Source organism: Ambystoma mexicanum, chromosome 8 (genome assembly GCF_040938575.1).
Source record: "Ambystoma mexicanum isolate Mex_15411 chromosome 8, UKY_AmexF1_1, whole genome shotgun sequence".
Taxonomy (NCBI): Eukaryota; Metazoa; Chordata; class Amphibia; order Caudata; family Ambystomatidae; genus Ambystoma; species Ambystoma mexicanum.
Window position 1 is genome coordinate 1018707434 of NC_090929.1, and position 24286 is coordinate 1018731719.

General features: G+C 48.0%; 2 long non-coding RNA genes across 2 annotated transcripts in view; one reads left to right on the forward strand and one right to left on the reverse strand.

The window, feature by feature from the left end:
• Positions 1-24286, forward strand: part of LOC138472666 (uncharacterized) — a 458156-nt gene that overhangs the window by 293122 nt on the left and 140748 nt on the right. The window lies entirely within an intron of this gene.
• Positions 3152-24286, reverse strand: part of LOC138473712 (uncharacterized) — a 34590-nt gene continuing 13455 nt past the window's right edge. The window contains exon 2 of the long non-coding RNA XR_011268875.1: positions 3152-5498. This is a non-coding gene — a long non-coding RNA (uncharacterized lncRNA). The remainder of the gene's footprint in view (positions 5499-24286) is intronic.

Genomic DNA, 24286 nt, shown 5'->3' on the forward strand with positions numbered 1-24286 from the left:
TGTTCCCACCTCCTCCTTGTCATCACCTCCGCCTTCTATTACTACCCTTTCTTCCAACTCATTCTCTCTCTCTTGCTTCTAGCAGCTCCTTAAAACACCTGGTATCACCTGCAAATACTCTCCAACCACCTGCTGCAACCATGTATTCCAAAAGCCCATACTGAACTGATGGACTCTGTGGCTTTTATATATTCTCCTGCCCCCCCCTCCCCCCTCCCCCGGGTTGTACGTCCCTTGAGGAGTTGCACTTGTGCCTGGTAATTTGGACTGGGCTCACCTGTGTCTGCATTGGTCATTTGGGGCCATATATATCTGGCCCGACTGCCATCTTGGAATCCTTTCCCCTCCCTCTGCGAGTGCTCAGTACTGCCTGGGAAAGCGGGAGATTCTTTATGCCTTCAGTGCCTATTCTGATGCTTGAAATGGTCCCCTGTCTCGGGAGGATAGCTCAGGGGTGACGTGCTCGCCTTGAAAGCAAGACGACACGCAGCAACACAGGTTCGATCCCTGGGTCCGCGCTTAGAAACCTCTGGGTATTAAGCGCGTTATAAATAACCAATCATATATCATATCATATGTCTTTAGCTCTTCAAACGATAAGGAAAAACGATTTGTCAATGAATTTGCAACTTTGTATCCTTGCTGAGTGAACTCCCGGACGGGAGACACTGGTTTGATACCTTCAGGTTGTGCACAGTTCAACAATTTGCGAGATTAATACTGACTGGCAACACTGTATCTTGTACAGCCTAAGCAAATGTTTTTAAGCGCTCTTTGAAGTTTATTTTCCTTTGTTGTGTAAGGGTTTATGTGTGCAGCGTTGATACATTTCCGTTCTACTTGTGCAACTGAATCTGCTTTCAACACTGGATGATTTCTGCAGATGGTGGCTGAAACATGTTCTGTTTGTTTCAACTTTTCCCTGCCTACAGAATGCTCAAAGGCCTTGTTGATGTAACTTGCCGCACCCCCAGGCCCCCTACTTAAACGTGTGCTGTTTTCACACTGCCAGCTGCTTGACATTAACAGCAGCCTGGATTTTGGACTCAAAATGGATGTACGGTTGCTTTGTATAGTGAGGGTCTGCTGACTCCTGGTGTGTGTGGGAGATGTGCATGCCCTATCTGGCATGTATGTCTGACTGCAAGGGGTAGGGTCCATAATATTTCCACATGCGACTGTCACCTGCCAAGTGATGAGAGTCAGGCGGAGGGTGACTTTGTGAATCTTCCCAGTGCCACTCCTTTGTCTGTCTTCCACTTTCTGAGGGAGGCAACTGGCCCTGTGAGTCATGCACCTGGTCCAAGACCGGGATAGGGGACCTCATTAGAATGCCCTCCCCTTCCCAGCATTCAGAGATGACAGTGGATGAGCTGTTCGTCTTGATTCCTGGCATATTTCAAGCACGGTGTAGCACAGTGGCTTCCCCTGAGGTTTATGAAATAGGTCCTTAACACATACAGGGCATAAAGACCAGTTGATTAGTGGTTAATGGCAGGGTGACCAATGCCCCTTAAGTGATGCAAAGGATGGGTATTTAGAACTAGGAGAAATAGCAGAATGATGTGTGAAATAGGGACATCCTTTCCTTTTCCTGTGTATTTAAGTCTTGATAATACCATTTTAAAACCCAAAGGATCTTTTAGGCTCACATTACTGTGCATGCTACTACTGTAATCGTCCATTGGAGATCAGTCAAATGAAGCTCTGACCACTTGGGGTGATGCGTGGTTGTTTGCACCTCTGCTTTTTGACTTCCTACCCTTTCCTTGTATGTGCGTATGGGTAGTATGGTTAGATCCGACTCTGAATCTGCCATCACCTTAGTCTCCTTGCCATCATCTTGAATGAGGCAATCTGGCGTTTCTCGCCTTCGCGTCCTGTAATGTATCATCAGGACTGTGGGTTGGCCGTCTTCAGATGATTCTTCTTCTGCCGCTTGTTACTTTCCTACACCTTCATCGGGTGGCTGTCGGAAAATTACTTTTCTTGCAGTTGGTACATTCCTTGCCTCCAGCCGGAAATAACTTCTGTTTCGCGAGGTGTTGCATGCTGGCACACTGGTGGCAGCTCCAGGGTTCTTTTTGCTATCTCTCTCTCTTCCTTGATGTCATTGGCTGACCTGTAAAATTCTCTGCCCCTACAATATTGCAGAGCATGCACGTCAGCACTTCGTGCGCTTCCGCCCTGTCTATGTCTACACGTAGCCTCCTCTAACACTTGGCTATCTGGATAGCTGAATCCAGCTTCACTTGCTCGTCCAGTATGTACTTGTCTTGAATCTTCCTGCTGTTGGTGTGCACTGTTAGCTTGTTACATATCCTATTCTCTGTATGGCTACCAAAGTCACACGGTGCTGCCATCTCTCAGAGCCTAATGACGTAATCATCCACGGGCTCTGCATTTTCTTGCTTCCTAATGCAACATATTATTCTGTGCAGTACTGTGCTCTCCTTGTTGGGGAATCTCGTCACTATCCTCCTGATAGCTTCCTTATGCACCTCATCATCGTTCTCATCTCCTGTGGGTTCAGCCTTTAATCGGGCGAATACCCTTTGCCTTCCACCCCCATGACATTCAGTAACATGGCGTGTATTCTGTCCCTCCCAATGCATCCACATACGTGACAAGTGACGGTTCCCACCAGGGCCTACCTGGCGTCTGCAGAATGCCAGGGAGTGCGTTGCACCTTGCATCTTGTCATGTGGATTAACTCTGGGTTCGTAGGACGCATCCCGTCCTCATCGCCAATTGTGTTCTGGCGTAGGTGACTAACGAAGAGCTGCACTGTATACTTTATTATTTATTACATGAGGAGGTAAGTAATGAAACAGGACTCATGGAAGCAGATCACTGTATACATTTATATATGTCCTTGTATAATTGCTCATGTGTCTTAATCAAGTCTCTGCCAAGAATAAGAGGAGCGCCGCCTCGATGTGACTGTGTCTCCTCAGTACTCTGTACCACCTCCTCGCTCTGCTGACTTCTTGCTGGTCCTGCAAGTCTAGTGCCCCACTGTGTACACTGGGACCCCCAACCGGCCCACAGAGCTGGGGTTTGCCCAATGGCACTTTAAGACCAGATAGCAGCCCCTGTGAGATGGATGGGAGTGCAGATAAACACCAAATCAATACTGACAACCCAACAGTTTGGCAAAGGGAATCCATTTAATGACAAGTACAAAAAACGGGGAGTCTCATGAATATCAGAGGATGCGTGATGTTCTCTATCGCTTCACTCAATGAACTTCACATAAAACACATCATTTATACTAAAAACTCGTCATCACTGACATTTAACTCTTAAACGTTGGCATGCAATTCTATTGGTTCTAGAAATGTAACTTTAATATAGGTACTATAGCTGTATAGGGTAACGGAGTAAGGGGATTGGATAAACACTGTCAGTTGGGGCATCTAAGCCCTTCCTTCAAAATGTCTACTGTAGACGTCACTAAAAGTACGACGTCCCATTGGTTCTACTAACTACTAACTATAGGACCCTAGATTACTTGGTCCATTATGATTGGGTTGGCACCAACCCCACTCATACTTTTCCACTTTGCTTAGCAGCACGCAGAATGGTCGGCCAGGTGCAAGGTACCCCCTAGCTCCCCAGGCCTTCCTCCATATTGTTACAATCAATCATCACTTCAGTGGCCATGTGTCAATTATTTCACTGTGGTTGGCCAAGAGACTGCATCTCCTTTCTGGAAAAGTTCTGATATCTTCGCCTGGCCCACTGCCATGGATAGGTGTGAAAGTCTGACTTCTTCTCGCTCGGCTGGTCACATGATTTAGGCACTGTGAATGTGCCTCTTCTTCATGTAATTCGTGTATTTGATTTTTGTTTCACCCACCACCTGCCTTCAGTTTCTTATCTTGACCTTTCTGAAGCAGGATATTCTGTTAATTGTAATTGTAGCTACTGTTCATCTATTTAAACTGATGCAACCTTGGCTTTTCTGCCACGATTTGCCTCTGCTGAGTTTCGTTTCTGCTCCTTATTCTCGATTTGTTAAATATGAAGCTCTCCTCGTGTTGCCTCTAGTAACATTTGCTTGATTCTACTTCTTGTGCAAAGTGGAACTATACTTGTATAACATGCTTCTTTTGAGGTAGATATGTATAGGTGGCACTTGCAGCAATCTGTCTTCTACTAAGCATAGCAAGCCACACGATTTTCTTAGCTTTCTTGCGGTTCCAAGCATATGTACATGCGTAAACTGGTCGAATTTCTTCATCATGATCATGGCATAAGCTTCTTGCATTTGACATCGTTCTTTCACTTCAGGTTCACGATGTCCCTTGTCCATGGCGTTTTATCTCTTTACGTCATTCTCTGGTCGTCATCTCTTCTATATGTGAGCCAGTCCGGGTTCTTGTGATGCCACCATTCGTCTTCCATTAAGTCTTTTTTTGGCTTTTTCAGGGACTGTATTTAAACGATCTTCATTTCGTTTCATTTATTGATATGGTTTTCTCAATACTGTCCATGGTTTCATTGGCATCGGTGCATCAATAGGTGTTGTCCTTCCGATGGGTACTGGACATAGTCCCACTGCGGATCTTTGCTGGTTTATTTGCTCGTCATATGTCACATACTTTGGCGTGAACGTTCCTGGTACTTCAAAATGGACGGTTGGAGTGTGGGCTGTATTTGGGACCTCCTCTACAACAGGGAACAGGGATTTCTGTTGGGAAAGTGCGTTCTCAAGTATTGACAATTATCAAAATGTTGCCAATGTTTTCTGGGGATATCAAGACACCCAGGTCTCAGGCAGAACTTCTCCTGCAGCCAAATGGCTACCAAGAGTCTTAAAAAGAAAGAGGTCTTCTACCTACTTCAGGGCTGCCGCAGAATCCCATTGAAGCTGGGCTCAGAATCCTGACTGGAGACCATTAGAAATAGAGTGGAACAATGGTAACACTCCCATACCTTGCCAGTGTTACAGGCTCGTCCTGCTCCCCATATGCCAGTGCTCATTCAGCTCCCCCATGCCACCTCAGGCACAGCAGACGCTCATGTACTTGGATACAAATCATATACAGGAGACCAGAAATAGAGAGAAATTGGCTGTAATGCAAACACACACCAGTGCATAGGAGGGCTGCATTCTGCTATGCCACCCCCCCCCCCAGGCCTGGCTCATCCTTATGTACAATAAAGTAGCTAAATCTATTCTCCACCCATACAACAGCATGTATAATTCATGTATGATAACAAACGGGTAATTTTGCAGAACAGGGGGAAAGAAACCTGCAGTTGCGAAAGGCACAAAGCAGTCTCTGGCAGCCTTGGGATTTGAGCCAGCAGCGTCATCACTCTGTACTTCTCAGGAGGGGCTCTTCATGCCCGGCAGTCTGAGGCATCACAGCATTCCACAGCTCAGCTGTGCTGTGCTGTGCTCTGCGACATTGCTTGGCCTGGGTGTTCAGCTGTTAGGCCAGTCTCTTAGGCAAGTCTGTAGGCCAGTCCCTTTGCATCTGATGAATCTCAAAGAAACCAAAAGAAAGTGCAGAATTAGAACGGTAACAGTCAGGAACTGACGCTTACATCTCCTGACATGGCAGCATGCAAGATCTGAGCTCAGGGCTCGTCCCAGAAACTCCAAGAGCGGTGTATCTTTTCCAGACTACAATTATGTGTAATACTAGCTGGGCAGGATACAATGGCACAAATTCCTGCTTTTTCAAAACTCACTTTGATAGGATATTTGATCCAAAGTCCAGTGAAAGCTGCCATTACACCAGACTGTTGGCCATGGTGCTTTGGAACACTATTGAACATATGAGGACATTGCCAAATGGATGGGCCACACCCTTACCAATGTAAGCAAGCATCCAAAGCCAACGTTTTTGGCTTTTGTGTTGGCATGCACAGGAAAGACATTTGGTAAGCCTTGCCGTAATGGTACCACTACCTGGCCATAAGATTGCAACTGCTGGAAAATTATCTGATGTTCTGGCTATGTGATGTCAGTGCCTGGCAAATGCCTAATATCTATACACAAGCTTTTTTAAAAAAGGACTTCAGTGCAAGGAAAAGATGGAAGGACAATAATTTTGCATATAAATCAGGTGGCTGAAGGCGCACTTGGTCAATACATTTTTATTACAGCAGGAGCTCATTTAAGGGGGCAATTAAGCGAATTAGTTCACAGAAGACTGTTTAAAAATAACACTGAAGGCCCTATACAATTTGCTGTTAGTGTGTGATGTGACCGGGAAGCTGGGTTTTGCTTTGGAGGAGCACGTAGTGGGTGGGAATGGTCTTAGGGATTATCATGGTCACGGGCGGAGAATGGATGGGTAAACATCAAAACCCCTGCAAGCTGTGTGTCCTTCCTCACATCCCATCTCCAGCCTATCTGTACTCCAATCCAATAGGTTTGGCTTATTGGTGGTGTTAAAGCGGACAAGAAAGCAACACACATAAAACACTGGAGTTACCAGAAGCATGTGCCAGCCTGGTGGGCTATTGGTGCTAATTTAGGGATGCATGACTTCACATGCTGGAAATCATACATTGGTTTGTCATGGCTCATTTCAACCAGCCTCTGAAAGAGGGATGCAAGATCATCTTTGAAGGGTGATATATTAAAGAAGAGAAACGTGTACATCTGAAACAGGGCTATAAAAAATCATAAAGCCTGAGCGTTGAAGCACAGGGCAGACTGGGGTGCCCTTCCGAGGGCTGTGGTGATAGGTGGGGGCTTTTCTTTTGTGACAATCAGATTGGCCCCACCGGAATCCCAAGAGTGCAGGGAGGCAGTGGAGCCCCCTCGCACCATGTTCAGCGAGTGTCACTCATGGGCACGGTGTAAGCGAACAATCCATGTGTGTATGGGGCAAACATATGATACATTCAGACTTAGTGTGTGGTGGACGGTGTCTGTGTCCCTGCTGCACTGATTTCAACACTTGGGGAAGAAGAAAAGGCAATCTATTGACTGCGCTTCCTGACCCTGCTTCTCAGTGCCTGGGGTAGTGTCAGCAAATCAGTTCAATTAAGAACCAGTGTGCTTCTCCGACAACACCAAGTTGCTCCCCTATGCCTAGTTTGGTCCCCTAGCCTATCCCTGGGCCGAAACACCATGTGTTGACAAAATATTCCATAGAAACACCCTTCTGTGAAAAATACTTAGCGGAGAACACCACTAATTGACTTTAGCCGCTGGGCAATACTTTGTACATATACAACCACTGTAGAAAAAAGACTTCATCCAGATATGTGAATCAATTTGCACAGATCAATATTGGCTGAATGCATTGAAAGTGGTTGTACTTGCATACCCCTACAGAACAATGATGACACATCTTTCAGAATATGTTGCTTGCTTATGAAGCACACCCTTTTACTAACCCCACATCGAGAGCTGGGAACTTTGCTCCCCGCTCCTTGAACAAAATGCTTTGCTAAATGCTATGTGCATGTGAAATTGTTTTCAGTCGTTGCAAATCGTGCCTATAGTGTATTATGAATATTGAAGAATAAATGTGAACATTTTTGAATGTCACTGGACAATTGAGGCTCAGGGCAGCATCTATTCCACATCTACCCTTATGTTATAGGTGACGCCAGATAGAGGGTACTATATACTCTCATGTGTTGCTTTCTATTTACAATTCCCCACCTATGCGTATATGGGATTAGCTGGAGCCACTTGTCGTGTCGGGTATGGGGTTTGGACTTTTTCCCTGATTCCACTTAATTGCCCCGCAAACCAGCAATTCCTCTGAAGTAGTTAATGGCAGGAATGCCCTTGCCCGAAGGATCTGCCGCAGTATTGCTGTGGAGTGGTGTCTGCTCGATCTTAGGTTCTTGTTCATCGCAGGTCCTTGCTCCGTGGCATCACATGCCTTCCCAGGCTCAGGGTGTGTACTGTGGGGGCATCGCTGCTGGACCTGGCGTCTCGCGGTCACACTGCATTCCATTTCCTCTCAATGGGTCATTGGGCCTCATTAGGACCCTGGCGGAGAGGGTTTTACGCCAGCGTAGTGCATGGCGTACCTCTCCGCCATACTACGAGTTCCCGTAGCGCCATGGCGGCCTTTTCCGCCTGGTTTTACCAGGCGGAGAAAACCATGGCGCTACGGGACCTCGTTGTTAATTACGCCACCGTATTTTACGGTGGCGTAATTAACTCCTTCCCCACTCCCATTATACCCTATGGGGCAAAAATGGGAATGGGGAAGGGCAGAATGGGGATTGGGGATTTACCGCTCCGCCGAGGTCGGAATGGGGCGGTAAATCCGCCAACCCCCATGGCGCTATCGGCGGCTTTCCGCCATGCTTCGCGGTGCATTTAGCACCGCGAAATCCGCCTGGGTCCTAATGAGGCCCATTGACCCATTACATTTTGCGAACACCATGGGTCCCCAAATGGAACGCGGCCGTTGCGGCACACTTCATTGTAGTCCTCTAGTTTGTTTCACAAAGTGTTTCTGCATGGCCTGAAGGAGCAACGCTCTGCTGCGATCATATAATGGGCCTCATTACATGTTTGGTGGTCTGGAAACAAGGATGCCTGTAGCAACATGCCGGCACCCTTTCTGGACTGCTAAACTGCGAGTTTGCCAGTAGGGGCACAACACCCAACCCTGCCCCCCGCAGAGAAGGATAACACGATGGGGTGTTCTACGAACTCGCCACGGTCCCTTTATGCTGTTACATTGTTGATATGATGGTACACTGCGCATTATATGACCGTTTTTTCACGACTCATGTGGAGACACTTCCTTATCAATAATGATAGCTTGTTTTGGCCTTTTATACCACTATATCACTACAGGCTGTGGTGTGAGCCCTTAAGACCACCAGCGTAACCAATGGGATTTCTCTGCTGAATAAACTTATCAAATCCCTGTAATGAGGACAGCTTTGCTGTCCAACGCCCGGGGCTGTGAGATCTGTGTAACATTTTATCTCCCATCCTGCCCCTTTCCAGTGAATTCGCAGCAGTATTTAAGCAATAATATCCCTTTCCAGGGGCTTAGCTGGCCAATGGAATCCCAGGGCCCATGTTATAGGCCCGAGCATCACTCCTGCTTTAACGCTGGGCCCCAGTACTGTTACTGGCTCTTGATGCCCATAGTAACAGGTATTGCTATTTGCACTCCGGGGCCACCGTCAGGCTTGCTAATGGTTATTTTTCAACTTGTGAAACGGCATGGTAGCCATTTCACAAGTTAAAAAAAGGAGGACTGAAAAAGAAAATGGCCACTAGGAACTACCTCACCTATTCTGGCAGCCATGCTATGGGTGGTGTAGAGGCAGCAGGAGAGCGGCAGCAGATGGAAGGTAAATACAGTTGTGGTGGAGGGTTGAAGAGGGGAGGGGGGGAGTCTGTTCAGAAGATGGGGGGGTTACGGAAGAGTGGGAAGAGTTTGGCCAGGAAAGCGGCGAGAGAGTGGAAATGGCCGAAGTGGTGAGCCAAGCACAAGGCTCGCTTCGAATGCAGGCTAAGATCAAGAGATGCATGTTGGGAGCGAGCCGAATTGCTCAAGCACCCACCCTGATTGCTAATTGTCGTAACTTGACTCGTTGTGAAGAATATATGGGCCCCTGTCCCCAAGTTCCACACGGAGAGAAGAAAAATCACTCCCCGTGCAAGCCTTGAGGTCACAGGTAGTTGTTGTTGTTTCGCAGGAACAGACGCCGCCGAGAACCCCAGAGCTGTGGAATGAATTAGGTATTAGTACAAACAAACACAGTACTGTCAACAATGTAACTGTTATTGAAATAGGTTTTACCCAAGGGTTATATTCAAACTGCCAGTAACTCTGAGGCTGTGGTGCAGGGAAGCGTCGGTAATCTTTCAAAGCCAAGACGCCAGAAACTCCGCGCTGGCTACCACCTGAGGGTTCTTGGAAGTATTCTGAAAACTGTGGTAACGTAGCAGTTCGAGGGCCTCTGGAGAGCGTAGAATACTTGACAAAGCAGATAAGGGTAATCCAATCAATCCGTGAAACGTGAGCTAAAGTCAAAGGGTCCGTAACTCCAAGCAGAAACCAAACGCCAAATCCAAGGAACAAGAAAACCGAGTCCGTAATCCGTAAGCTTGAGATCTGTAACCAAATGAATCCAACGTGAATCGAAAACGCCAAACAGTGTCGCGAAACAGCTGTGAAGCGACAAGTGATCCAAAGTGCGTCGCTTTTATACCTGCCGACCCCTGGTCACGTGAGCGGAGCTCAGGGCACGTGACCGAGAGTTCGGCCTGGAACCAGGAAGTAGTTGTCGATTACTCTTGCTCCAGCCCTCTCGCAATCTCCATCGCAGTTGCCAGCGGAAACGAGGGAACAAATGGTATCGCCCTCTGACAGAGCCTGGAAGTTGATGACGCTTCCCTCGCACCACAGGTAGCGTGATCATGTGAAGGGCTGACTGTGACTTGGAGATTCTCGCTGTGTTATGTGTCGGAGAATCAGCGCGGGTATGAGTGTTCTGTAAGGCGGTGTGCCTGGTGTGCCTGACCTTCCTACTGCGCATGACACTAATAGGTTACATGGACCTACTTGAAAAGGCCTGGTGGAAAAAATGAAATCATTGGGAGGAGACTGTTCCCAAAAGCATACAAAACATTATTTTGGGAACCTGATAGAAAAGGTGGTGTTTTACACATATCTCTGGGAAGGTGTCCAGTAAAATACACCAGCCTTCTTTTTTTATAAAGGTTTTGCACTCAAATCCCCCTGTCGAGGAGGTCGTGCTTCCATGGGATTCTATGTGAAAATGCCGACCTGTGAATGCGGGTGGTAAAAATCACGGCAGAGGCATTGCCCCCTTTTTATTTACAGGTTTTAGCCCCCAGAACCCGAACCGATTCACTCCTTCCTCTCTCTCCCCTAGTACCTCTTACTCACTGCATAGCAGTGGTATTAAATTTTGTTTATACTGCACCCTTCCCTTGATTAAAAATATTGCTTCTGCCTCCAACCCACATATTTTCTATTAAAATCAGCCAGCGTAATCTCTTGTTACGGAGCCCCCGCACTCTTTGAACATCCTTCGTGTCCCCCTAGGGGGAGCAGCCCCACAGTTTGGAGACCGCTTAAAGGCAGGGTGAAAGGGACTACTACTGGCAGTGTTTTTTTTGTTGCAAGCATTCACGGGCCAGCAAGGTGATTCTCAACATACTAAGATGCTCATGGTTCGCTGGCCACGAGTGGTGGTGGCGCTCACTGGGAGAGAGTATAGCAAGATTGAGAAGTCTTGGTGCTGCTTGTGGGTGCCAGTACTACAATAGCAGGGTTGCTATAGGTTGGAAGTGCATTGCCAGAGCTGTGTGTGGGTCCTAGAGCCGAATGGTAAAGGTTTCTGCAAGACAGGATGGAAGAACTATGCTCAGGTCATATACAGGTAGGAACAATGCTCTATTGATCTCAAAAGAATGTACAATAGATAAGAAATCAGATTTGACAGAAAGCAGTGAGCTTCTTACAAAAGGGTGAGTTTGAGTGACATTCTAACTGTGGATGGGAGTAAACAGAACAGTCACTGGGGACAATACACGGGTGCACTTACAATGATTAAGGACAATCAACATTAGACATTTTTAAGTGCAGGTAGGGGGTAGGGCCAGCTGTGTTAGGGATGTGACCATAGTGGATGACCTGCTAGAGTGGAAGCAGAGAAAGTGGGGGACAGGGGAAGGTAAGAGGCAAAGTGAAACATGTTAGCTAGAAGGTAGATGAGAGGTATGTTAAGAGGGTAACTCGGAAGCGAAAGGAGGTAGGCTTTTAGTGTGGTTTTGAGGAAATTGGTGTGGAGTTTCACGAATGTCCGGGGAAAGGGAGTAACTACTGATTGGAATGAGTAGCGGATACACAGCTGAGACTGTGCGCGCCCCCCTCTGAATTGCAATCATTTCTTTAGGGATGGCTTTTCGTATAATGTGTGGGATGCAATGACAAGCCCGGCAGCTGCAGAGGGGGTTCTCCGCCCATGCTCAGCCAGCCTACACAAGCACATCTGTGTCAGCCTGGTCTTTTCCAAGCAGGGCATCCCTAAGTAACTGAGTAATGGCAAATAAATGGTGACGATGATGAAGAGCTCAACCTAGGCCAGCTGTAAAACGCACGTCAGCCGCCCATGGGACCTCCATAGAAAACCAGCCCACAACTGCCTGGAATATGAGCAGCCCCAGAGGCAGCAGCTGGTCGAATCTGTCACCTGCCAAAATGTCTGAAGCTGAACAAGGAAACAGACAACCCCTCCCTTTATCACGTCCATTGGTCACCTTAGACTATGCTCTGTGCTATGGTTACAGGAAATCCCCTGCCCCTCAACCAGAGATCTATGAGAACACAGTTTAATATTTCATCATTTCTCAATAAAAACAGTTCATATTACAGAACAATGAGTCACGTCATTTTTCAGACGTTCCAAAACACATTAAAAACCAACACATTATCAAACTGTGGGCTGAGTATACAGATGTGACAAAGTTTACTTATTTTATTTTTATTTTGGTGCCGCAACACAGACCAAGAGGTTGTGGTGGAAAACACAATAAAAAAGTTGAACCTCACACTCCATCCTTCATGTAGAAACAGGATATTCAAGTGTACTTTATCTATACACTATAATTTGCTCTAGATCCTATACTATGGATTCTTCCTTTTGCAGAGCTTATGCGTTGTGAGACATGCCTCATCAGACGACATAGGGAAATACAGGCTGACTTTTCTCACTCCTAAATCGGTCTGACTTAGAGTATTTGCCTCTTGCCCTCACGAAACAGGTCCACCATACCAAAAAAGTGGGCAGTACCCAGAGTATTCTACCTGCCACAGAGTACCACAGAGCGCGTCGGAGCCGGCCTACGCCAAGATGGCTACAGGCTACTAGAAGCTGAACACAACAAAAAGAACAATTCGTACTGCAAGCCCTGGCGAACGCAAACCTTCCCTTTCAGGCATGGTTTGCGCTCCCCATGGGAGAGTGTTGCCTTTCCGAAATCACTGGAATTTTGTATTGACTGTAACATGTGTATCCAGTTTTGTGACCTAGGCCTACACAGCACAATTTCAACCTAGCTTACTGAGAAAAATAGAAACTTTACTTATTTGCACTGCGACGCCCAACAGGATGGCAGTAATGCCATTCACTCAGCCGGCCGGACGGTCGCAGCGGAAGGCAATAGGATCATGCTCTCCCTCTTTCTCTCTCTATCCATTGGTTGCCTCTGGGAACGTGGATGCTATTTAAGATTTGCCTTTGCACTTTACATTTGCATTTGGGTTTACATAGCACGCACCTAGCTAGGAAGCAACAGAGTACTGTGCAAGTAATGTGGGGTTAAGAGGTTGGTGGAAGCGGACGATACAGGTTATTATTATGGTATTTATTTAGCGTGCACCTAGCTTCGACAAGCAACGGAGCGCTTTACAGAGGTACACACCAATAGAAATATAACTGAGTGCTTTTCAGTGGTAACAACAGAGCAAATATGCAGCGGGGGTAGGATTCAGAGGGGCACAGGAGTGGTACAGCTGTACAGGGTGGCAGGGAGGAGAGGGCGGGTGGCATCTAGCGAGTCAGATGGCACGAGGGGAGATGTAATGGCCTAGGTATTGAGGAGGAGAGACTCCTTGAATTTCTGAATTGTGGAAGCGAGTGTGATGCCGACGGGGAGGAAGTTCTGTAGTCTTGGGGTTAGGCATAAAAGGCTTGTTTTCTGGTCCTTTCCTTTTTTGCAGTGTTGGATTTCAAGTCTACACGTGTCCTGGCTTCTGGTGGCGTGCTGTCCACTGGAGATGCTGAGTTTCTCCACAAGGGGGCCGGGTGACTTTTGATGCAGTTAGACTTGAAGGTAATTCGTGTGTGCATTGGGAGCCAGTGAAGGTCGTTGAGGGCCAGGGTGATGTGGTTGTATCTGCGTAGACCCTTGAGTCATGCGGCTGCATGTTGGACACTTCTCAGGGACACAAGGGAGGAGGACAGGACGCTTTTGAGGAGTATGTTGCTCCCATCCAGGTGGGATAGGACCAGTGCTTGAACGGTGGATCTAAAGCTGTCTGGAGGTAGGAAGGGCTTGATGTTTAGCAGGAGGGAGAGCAGATACCAAGCTTTCCGAGTTTTCTTAGCTATGTGTGTCTTGAAGGAGAGGTGTTTCTCGATGTGGAACCCGAGGGACTTGGCACAGGAGGTGAGCTTGGGTGTGAAGTCCTCAGAGTTTATGGTTGATAGCCAGGTCTGTATGTCTGGGTGTTCGGTGTTAGTGAGGGGTAGGAATTCGGTCTCGGAGGGGTTGAACTTCAAGTATGCACTGGGCTTCCAAGACTGGATCAGCGAGAGGCAGGTTTTGAGTCTATGGATGTCCTTCATGGAGTCGATCTTGAGGTATAGCTGTGTCTCATCGACATACTGGTGGATGTGGATGTTGTGTGTGGCTAGGGGGCTCCCAGCGGCTGCATGTATAGATTGAAGATCACTGGGGGAGGATGGAACCCTGCGGGACTCCACAAGTGATGGGAAGCATTGGCGATCTAATGGAGTCCATCTGAACAAGTTGCTTGCGGTTGGCGAGGTAGGACTTGAACAGCTTATGACAAGGTTGCTGATCCTCATGCAAAAATGTAGGGTTTCCGTGAGTGCCTGGTGGTCTACTATGTCAAAAGCGCAGAGAGGTCTAGTAGAACCAGGAGGCGGGTGGCAATCGTCAAGGATGTTGAGGGCGTGGTAGACCACCTGTATGGTTGCTGTCTCTGTGCAACCTCTGTGTCTGATTCCAGATTGGTAGGTTTGGAGGAGATTGTTGGTGTCAATGTGTTGCTGCAGTTATGCGGCTACTGCTTTCTCGATGATCTTCCCTACAAAGGGAAGATAGCTGATGGGGCAATAGTTACCTAGGTGGTAAGGATCCAGAGTGGGTTTTCAGGTAGGGAAGGAGAGCTTCTGTGGGGAGGATCTTGAGGATGCATGGTCGGAGGATGTCATCTGTATATATTGTGGCTTTGAGGGCAGCCAGGGTTTCTACCAGGTCCCCTGTCGAGAGTGTCTTGAATGTTGTGCCGGTGTGGAGATTTCAAGAGGAGGGATGTGAGTTGGATCTGTGGATGCAGAGCTGGCGTCTATCTGCTGATAAATCTTGCTGATTTTGTCCATGAATAAGATGTTGATGGCAGTGAATTTTTCGAGGGAGGGTGGTATGGCTTGGGTAGCGGGTTGACGCAGTGTTTAACTGCTTTGAAGAAGGCTCTGCTTTTGTTGTTGGCTTTTGCTATGGTATTCTGATATTAGGATGCCTTGGCTGTGGTGATGAGTTTTCGGCAGGCTGCTCGGAGTTCCTTGAGGAGTGCCAGGTCGGATGCAGTCCTGGAGTGGTGCCAGATTTTCTCTTGTTTCCTGGTGGCTCTTTTGCTGAGGTTGAGTTCTTGCATGTACAAGGGTGCTGATGGTTTTGGTTTGCAGATGCTTTGATTCAGAGGTGCGTGTCAGTCGATGGAGGTTGAGAGGGTGGCGTTGAGTGCTTTCAGTAGAGAGTTGCAGTTTGATTGGCGGTGTTCGGTCCATGTAAGGTGTAGGTTGGCAAGGTCTTCTGTGAGGGCTTCTGTTAGGAAAGATTTATTAATTGTGGGTAATTTTCCTTCCATGTGGCAACCCATAAACTTGTTGCTGTTGTTTTCACCATGATCTAGATTTTGCCAGAGAAGTGCAGCCTTCTGCCGCACTCCTCTGGGCTTTCGCTCCATTCTTACAGGGAAACTGACATGCCCTTAACACAGTCAGTACCGGGAAACGTTGTTTTCCGTAGTTCTTTTATCATGTTGCAGCTTTCGCCAACATGGCACAAGAGGGCACTGTAAGCTAAGTTACTGCTCTCTTGGCTCTCTAGTCTTCTACAGGCCCTAGACACTCTCGTTGGATTGTTAATGAACGGTGCAAGTGAATCACGGATGGGACTGGTGGCAGCGATCGTTTCTTTGTGTTTTGAGCTCCTTTTGGCTGTTCAAGCACGTTTCTCGCGCTTAGCCCAAAATGGTGGCCTGGCTTCCAAAATGGCCAGACCACGAGGCTCTTTGTCCTGCCTGCTGACCATCTTGCCCCCTTCACCTTCCCCAGGTTGAGCCAACCCGGGCCCTTCCTTATTTGGGCATGTAGTTTCCCGCGAAACACAGATGCTTTCGCAGGCTTCTACAGGCCTTGTGTGTGCCTCCAGGATGTGGGCTGGGATGTCCGGTCCCAATACACATCCTGCGTGCCAGAGAGTCTAGTGTGTCGTGAATGCCTGGGACCACCGTGGTCCGTGATAGGTCCACATATGGTGTGAGTGTTTTGTGAGCAGATCTCCCATTGGGTCCCCTCCGTTTTGGCGCGAAGGGAACCGTGGATAAGAGGAGGCTGGAAACACCACTACCATGTCGATCTCCTGAGTTCTTACGAATGAAGGAATACAGGAGCCAAGTATCCTGCAACTACGAGGCTGAACCGAGGAATCGCTGGTGACCCGCTGAAGGACTGCTCCTCTGCATTGCTGTCGCTTTGTGAAACCCTTTCTACCTCTGATCGAACGAGAAGGCCTGTACTGGTACTTCGACCCTTTGGAATAGTGGAAACAACTATTCTCGGCATCTTCACCATCTCCTGCACGTAAGCCTTTGGAAGCGTCTCTGGGCCATCCAGTGGACTGACCAGCTTACCCAGGAGTCTTGCTCTGTAACCGCCATCAGGTTGCTGCTGTATTCCAAGTCCTTGACACTCTCACACGATTCGTACACTTGGCATTCCCAGGTCTGAAGTGAGAAGTTTACATTGGGCTGAAATACACACAGCCACTCCGTTGCCCTGCTGGGGTAACAAACTGTGCGGGTTCACTGCGTTTGGGACATCCTCAACTCTAACTTCTGCTGCTGCAGAATCTACACGACGCCGAGACGTCCCCTGCTCGTATCTGAACCTGCCAGCACTGAAACTGACGCGGAGAAACCTGGGTCTGCCTGCATCGGGGACTGGTGAGTAGCATCGCTAGGAACTGGTCGCCCTCCTGCAGTAGCCCATAGCTTTTCCCCGCTGTGTCAAACAGCACGCCTTTCTGTACTCGCGCTCTGCTTCTGCCCACAGTGGAGGCTGTGCTTGAGTCTCGGAGCTCTGTTCATCTTCATTTGTTCACCGAACTGAACTGCCCGATTCCCTCGAGGAGACTCCCCTTTGCCCGTTGGCACCCGCGTGTGCAGGTACTTTTGAGCACAAGGCTCCACTCTTCATAGGGCTCGGACTTCCTTCTAGTTAGGTGCCTCTGAAGGCAGACTCAGTCTAACTATTATTCGCACTGCCTGTTTTCCTCCCCATCTAGGTGGTCTGCACATTTCGTCCGTCTAACTCGTTAGACTCGTTGGTAATTGTATACATATTGTATTTGATTGTGATGTGTTGGTTTTCTTGAGTTTTATTGTGATTTCTCGCTACGGTTAATGTTACAAAGGCCTTGTAATAAATGTGTCTATATTTTTAATATAACACCTGCTTGGAGTAATTTGTAAGTGTCCTTGCTTTGTGTGCTCATTGCGGGCTTTCAGTCACCCTCACCCCTCTTGAGACCTAGTCTTGACCGCCGCGATCGCTACCTTGATTGGTCTGGCTTGTCCAGAGGTTACCCTGTTCCAAGAAACTAGGCTGGCCTTCTGAACCTCTGCCCCTCCAGGACAGAGTTCGGAAATCCATTTTAACAGCTTCCCTGAGAAGTTCTTGAAGAACCTGAAGGTATGTCTGCTGGGACTGCTTGACTGGGGTGGTGTGCAGAATGTTGATAGGCATGGCTGGGTGGTCAGACCAGTCAAGCGGGAGAGGAGAACTGTTGTGGAGGGAAGACAGAGTGGTGATGATTAGATCAAGGATGTTACCTTTCTCGTTTGTTGGGTCTTTCGTATGCTGTGGGAGGCTGAGGCTGTCGAAAAGGCAGAGGAGAGCTTCCTTCATCAGTTTGGTCGCCTTGTTGCCTGGGAGGTAGAAGTAGCCTAGCAAGATGTTGTTTGCTTACGTAGGGACATGGTGGTGACCAGGTCATTGAAGACTCTGATGAGGTGGTGCTGCGTTTAGGTGGTCTGTAGATGAGATGGAATGTGACTGTGCCGGTCAGGGAGAGCGGGAAGTGGCAGGAGAGGACTTCAAAGGAGCCAATGTTGTTGACGTCAAGTCTGGTGCAGCGCAACAAGGTCATGTGTATGACTGTGAGGCTTCTGCCTGTCTTGTTTTTCCACTCTCTGTTTTGGATGCTGTAGCCGCCTGGGACAGAGATGTGAGGATGTGGGTGGAAGTGGGTGTCAGCCAGGCCTCAGTGATGAAGATGGCATCAAGGTAGTGTGTAGTGATGAGGTTGGTGATGTCTGCCGCATGGGTGATAGCTGAGCGGACATTGGCGAGCATCAACTTCCGTGTTGTGGACGGTGAGGGGGTGTTGATGAGCTTGAGGCTGATGTGGGTGAGGTTGCTGCATTGCGGAGTCCATGCCTTTGAGGAAGGGTGATGTTGTTGAGGTTGGCGTTGCCTGGTGATGGTGGGGATGGCCTGTGGGGACAGAGGGAGAAAAAACATGTTGGTGCGTGCTTACCTGTTGCCTGAGCAGGGGCTCGGGCCATGGGTCCTCTGGTCCGAACAGGTCCAAACTGGAATTGCCCTTTTCTTCGTCTGCCCTGAACTTCGGTCTCCTGGGCGAGAGACGACGTTGATCTAAGAGTTTAGAGCAGAAAGGAAGAGACTGGGCTAAGAAGGTGGGTGGGGCTTAGGCCAGGTGATGTAGATCCACTTGCCCCTGGTCACCAACTGCGGTTATAGTACCTTGATTATTCCATACTACAAGGGTGGTACATACCTAGGAGTAATGGGTCCTAAATAACCACTAGGTATTCCCTGAAAAACAGTGTCTTATTTGCATTATTTACAAGGCTTTTGTTCAAAGAGAAGCCCTATTCAAAGCGAAGCCCTGCTCACTAGTATTGAGGTTGAAACGTGTTGGGAGGTTTACCTTCAACGCATCGCAAATCTGTTGAACCTTTATGCAGCGAGAACTTACATTTTGCTTTCATGCTGCTCTCCTGTCAAAGGGATTAACAAACTCTTTTGTTAATCATTTGTACAGAGAAAGCAGCTGTGCAGACCCTTTGATTAGCAGGGCAGTACCCGAAAGGCTGGCACAACTGGCTAATGTGGTCCTGTTTTTTGGGGCCAAAGTGGGCTGGTGAGTTATCGCACTGCGCAGCTCGTAGTTATGGCCAATGTTACTGACCAAATGTGCTTTAAGGTGCACTGCTTGCAACACATTTGACTAAAAAGGCCCTTCAGATAATATTCAAACAGTTGTCACAAAAATAAAATACATTTCTATTTAGATTGTGGACCACATTTCTATTGGTACCTGGAACTTTTTTTTATAGCTGCTTCTGGGCCTTTTGGGACATAGATAAAAAGGGAGGATGGGGCCAGTTTAGGAGGCACTCTGGGCAAATGAGCAAAATGCAGGGCTTGGTAAACGTGTTTACCACCTGGCTTGATGAGCCATTGGCAAATACTGCATGATCCTGGTGTGCTTTTTGTTATCTCCCTAGCAGTTACTAGGTTCGGTGTGTTAGATTTTCACAGCACTCCTAACGCGTTAAGACATTCAACATAGCTTCTTCAGTATTGTTTAGTTTTTCAAGCAAAGGCACAAATTGAAGTACAATTTTGCCAGGGTAGGCTTTCCTGCCATGGCATCTTCTAGCTGCAAACCTTACAAAGAGACTGACTGGCAATGCTAGGACGTCTAGAGCAGCAGCCAGGCTCTTCTGCCCTGGCATCTTCTAGCTGGGTCTTCCAAAGAGCCCGACTGCCAGCGCTAACTTGGCTAGAACAGTAGTCGGGCGCTTTTGCCCTGGCATCTTCTGGGTGGTTCCCTGGAGGAGTCATGCTGCTAAAACAAGCACTGCTAGAACAGTAGTCAGGGTCTTTTTCCCTGGCATCTTCTGGGTGGTTCCCTGGAGGAGTCATGCTGCTAAAACAAGCACTGCTAGAGCAATAGTCAGGCTCTTTTGCCCTGGCATCTTCTGGGTGGTTCGCTGGAGGAGCCATGTTGCTAACACGAGCACTGCTAGAGCAATAGTCGGGCTCTTTTGCCCTGGCATCTTCTGGGTGGTTCCGTGGAGGAGTCATGCTGCTAAAACAAGCACTGCTAGAGCAATAGTCAGGGTCTTTTTCCCTGGCATCTTCTGGGTGGTTCCCTGGAGGAGCCATGCTGCTAACACGAGCACTGCTAGAGCAATAGTCGGGCTCTTTTGCCCTGGCATCTTCTGGGTGGTTCGCTGGAGGAGCCATGTTGCTAACACGAGCACTGCTAGAGCAATAGTCTGGTTCATCTGACCTGCCATCTTCTAGCTGTGTCTCTCAACGAGCCAGACTGCCAGTGTTGCGTGGCTAGAACAGTAGTTAGGCGCTTTTGCCCTGGCATCTTCTGGTTGGTTCCTTGGAGGAGCCGTGCTGCTAACACGAGCACTGCTAGAGCAGGCTCTTCTGCCCTGGCATCTTCTAGCTGTGTCTCCCAATGAACCAGACTGCCAATGCTGCGTGGCTAGAACAGTAGTCGGGCACGTTTGCCCTGGCATCTTCTAGCTGCGTCTTCCAATGAGCTAGACTGCCAGTGCTGCGTGGCTAGAACAGTAGTCGGGCACGTTTGCCCTGGCATCTTCTAGCTGCGTCTTCCAATGAGCTAGACTGCCAGTGCTGTGTGGCTAGAACAGTAGTCGGGCGCTTTTGCCCTGGCATCTTCTAGCTGCGTCTCCCAATGAGCCAGACTGCCAGAGCTGCGCGGCTAGAGCAGCAGTCAGGCTCTTCTGCCCTGGCATCTTCTAGCTGGGTCTTCCAAAGAGCCAGACTGCCAGTGCTACCTTGGTTAGAACAGTAGTCTGGCTCTTTTGACCTGGCATCTTCTGGTTGGTTCCCTGGAGGAGCCATGCTGCTAACACGGGCATTGCTAGAGCAGTAGTCGGGCTCTTCTTCCCTGGCATCTTCTAGCTGCGTCTTCCATTGAGCCAGACTACCAGTACTGCCTGGTTAGAGCAGCAGTTGGGCTCTTCGGATCTGCCATCTTCTAGCTGGATCTACCAAAGAGGCAACCTACCGTTGCTAGCGTGGCTAAAGCAGCAGTGGGGCGCTTCGGCCCTGGGATCTCCTAGCTGGGTCCCCCGTAGAGCCAGGCTGCCAGAGCAGCAGTCATATTAAGTGAGGAAATATTCTAAGCTTCAGAACATGGCAGTAATGTGGGTACCACCCTTGGGTCCATGCTACAGCTGACAAGCGTCTTTCCTAGTGCATTGACCTACACTCGGACCGTGTGCCAGCAGAAGCTCAAAGCTCACATCTGGGTAGGTGGTGCAGTGGGATGTCATGCTTTCAGGTCAATGAAACAGGGCTTTATGTGGGCCGGGGCTAGCTGGGGTGGAGCCCTGGTAGTCGCCAAACCCCTGTTGAGCTAGGCCACTGCCAGGACTCCATGAGTCCCCCACTGATAACCGTCTGGAGCGATTTTGTCTATGAGCACCTGTTGGAAGTTCTGAAAGAATAATGGAGCAATTTACAGCTAACTAGTTAGGAACAGTGAAAGTAACACAGTAAGGGACATGACGTATTTGAAAGAGGGAACACGTAACTTACAGCAGTGAGCAAGTCATTTACAAGCACTGAAAGGAGCACGTTTAGGATATGAAATGGCATTTATGATATGGCATTTTTAACGCGCCTATGCACAAGTGCTTCAAGGCGTGACCTGTAATAGGGTACAAGCACACGTGAGCAATCATTCACAAGCAGTAAAGAAACGCGTGTAAGGAAAGTAGTGCGTTTGCTGCTCACTGCTGGACAATCTGAGCCTCAACAAATGCTGGCACTGATCAAATGAGCACACAGGACTCCCCCTTTATATACGTTTCAATGTTAGGGTAAGTGTTGTGACAAATGAAATCGGCACCAAGTCCAGTGGGCGTTATGCGCTCAGAGAGGTTGTATGGTTGACTCACTTTCCCTCACACACAGACATCTATATGGGAGGGCAAAATGAGGCACTTGCCCTGGACCCTCACCTTGGAAAGGGGCCCCACAAGGCTGCCGGAGCTTACGAAGTAATTTCCCATTGTTCACGTAATATATCATGGGACGAAAGGGGCCACGTAACCTTGACCAAAGGCCCAACATGCGAACACACAAGTAAGTCCAGGTATATCATACAAGCTCGAGAGTATCCCCTAACACTAGATAAGCGGCGCATCAGCTCTTGCCAGGGCAAGTCACCCCATGAGGGATATCTGGTGAAGGTTGAAGGGTAAGAATTTCCCATTGTTATCTTAAATAGCGCACGTCAGGATATTTTATGACGGGCGTTGTTGACAAGTAGATTCTGCTCCCATCAGTTCATCCCATAATGCTTTCTGTGTTCACTGTGGTATAAATATTTGGGCCTCATTCCGAGTAGGGCGGTAAGGGTTAATGGTCACCGGTAACCAGACCGGTGCCGTTAAACCCTTACCGCCCTACTACGAGTTCCCTTTGCGGGTCCTTCCTTAATTACGGACGGGACCCGCAAAGGGACTCCGGGGTCAATAACGGTACCGTAATTTACGATACCGTTATTGCCGCCTTCCCCCTTCCCATTGAGCCCTATGGGGGCTCAAATGGGAATGGGGAATGGCCCTGATGAATGGGGAATTACCGGTCCCTCCGACCTCGGAATGGACCGGTAATTACTCCATTCACCAGGCTGGAGTTTGGACGAATTCGAAGGCAACCATGCCTCAAATAGCGGCGTGGTTACCTCCGAACACAGAATGAGGCCCCCTACGGCACAACTCCTGTAGCGTTCTCACCTTTATGTGGGTGTTATATTGATTATCTGCAATAGCCGAAGTTCAAATGCTTATTCATATATTTGAAATAAAAAAATAACAAATATTTGAGTGCCGTGATAGTTGAGGAGATAGCTCAGTGTGTTAAGCACTCATTGCAGAGTTCTGTGTTCATGTGCAAGATTACAATACCAAATTCCAGAAAGCCAGACTCAGCCTTTCCTATGTCTGTGCTATTATCAGCAATGCACCTGCACCACATAGTGGTTGCTATTAAAACAAACATAGCATCAGTGTGTTGAAGGTCCAGAAATGTTTGTTCAGAAGGCGAGTTGTAAATCCTAGGCAGCCACCTCCATCGATGAGCATAGTGTTAGCCCAGAGAATTGATTAGGTATCCAAATTCAAGACTGTGGAGCCAAAGCAATCCTGCTTGTTTCCTGACTTTGCCAACAGATGATGCAGTGATCCTGGACAATTCATCTCATCACTGACATTACTGTCCTGTCTTCTGTGAAAAGGTTTCCCGGCTCACATGCTAGTGGCACGATTTAGCCCATCACTTGATCTTTCTTTTTATGTAGGCTCTTTGAGAGGAAGGGGTTCTAGACAGAAGAAAGTGGACCAGGTATTGCAGGCACTTTGGCAAGCATATTTTGAGATCCGCTACTTTGACACGGATAGCAGTTTGCTTTTTGTACAATTCAGAGATTTTTCTGTATGTTTATAAATAATTTTGCAAGCCCGTGTTTTGGGAGTATTTAAAGCTTCAAAACAAAATAGAGAATCCCAGATCAAATCTTCTAAACTTGCATCAATTATTATGCTGGTACTTATTTACTACCCTTGACGATGGAGACAATGAAGCTAGAATCATTCCCATACTCTTCTATAACATTTTGTTTTTTAAAATTGTCATGTTGGGTGCCGTGGTTTGAGAACTTTCCAAGTCAGTCCTACAAAATGTGATTGTTTTAGTTCATGGTGAGAACTGGAAAAGAAAGCACCAAAGTGCAAAGTTTGCAGAGTGTGTGTAAATCCCAACGTTGCCTCTTAAGCAATGGGTGATCCCGGGCATCTCATCTTGTATTACCTAAATTGTCAAAATTGCCAGTCACTAAACCTTTCAAAATTGTAGCCCATCAGAGGGATTTCCTTCGCAGGGTATGTTCTTAAAACAAACACACTATTGGTTTCACTGGCTATAGTTTTGCATCCTCTATAATAATTGTGAGCATTGATTATATTGCACACCACTGCGGCCTGAATACAGAGACCTTCTTGGTAGCTTCTTATCTGCATCCACTATCTATGATAAGGTATGTGTGACTTTGCTTCCAATTGGTATCCCCTTGAACAATCCTGTGAGGCAGCCAATCTGAGTTGTCTGTATATTGAGGATTATGTTTACCTTTTTCGTACGCTCCGGCATTAATACTTCAGGCCGCATATCTTCCTTATGGATCCCT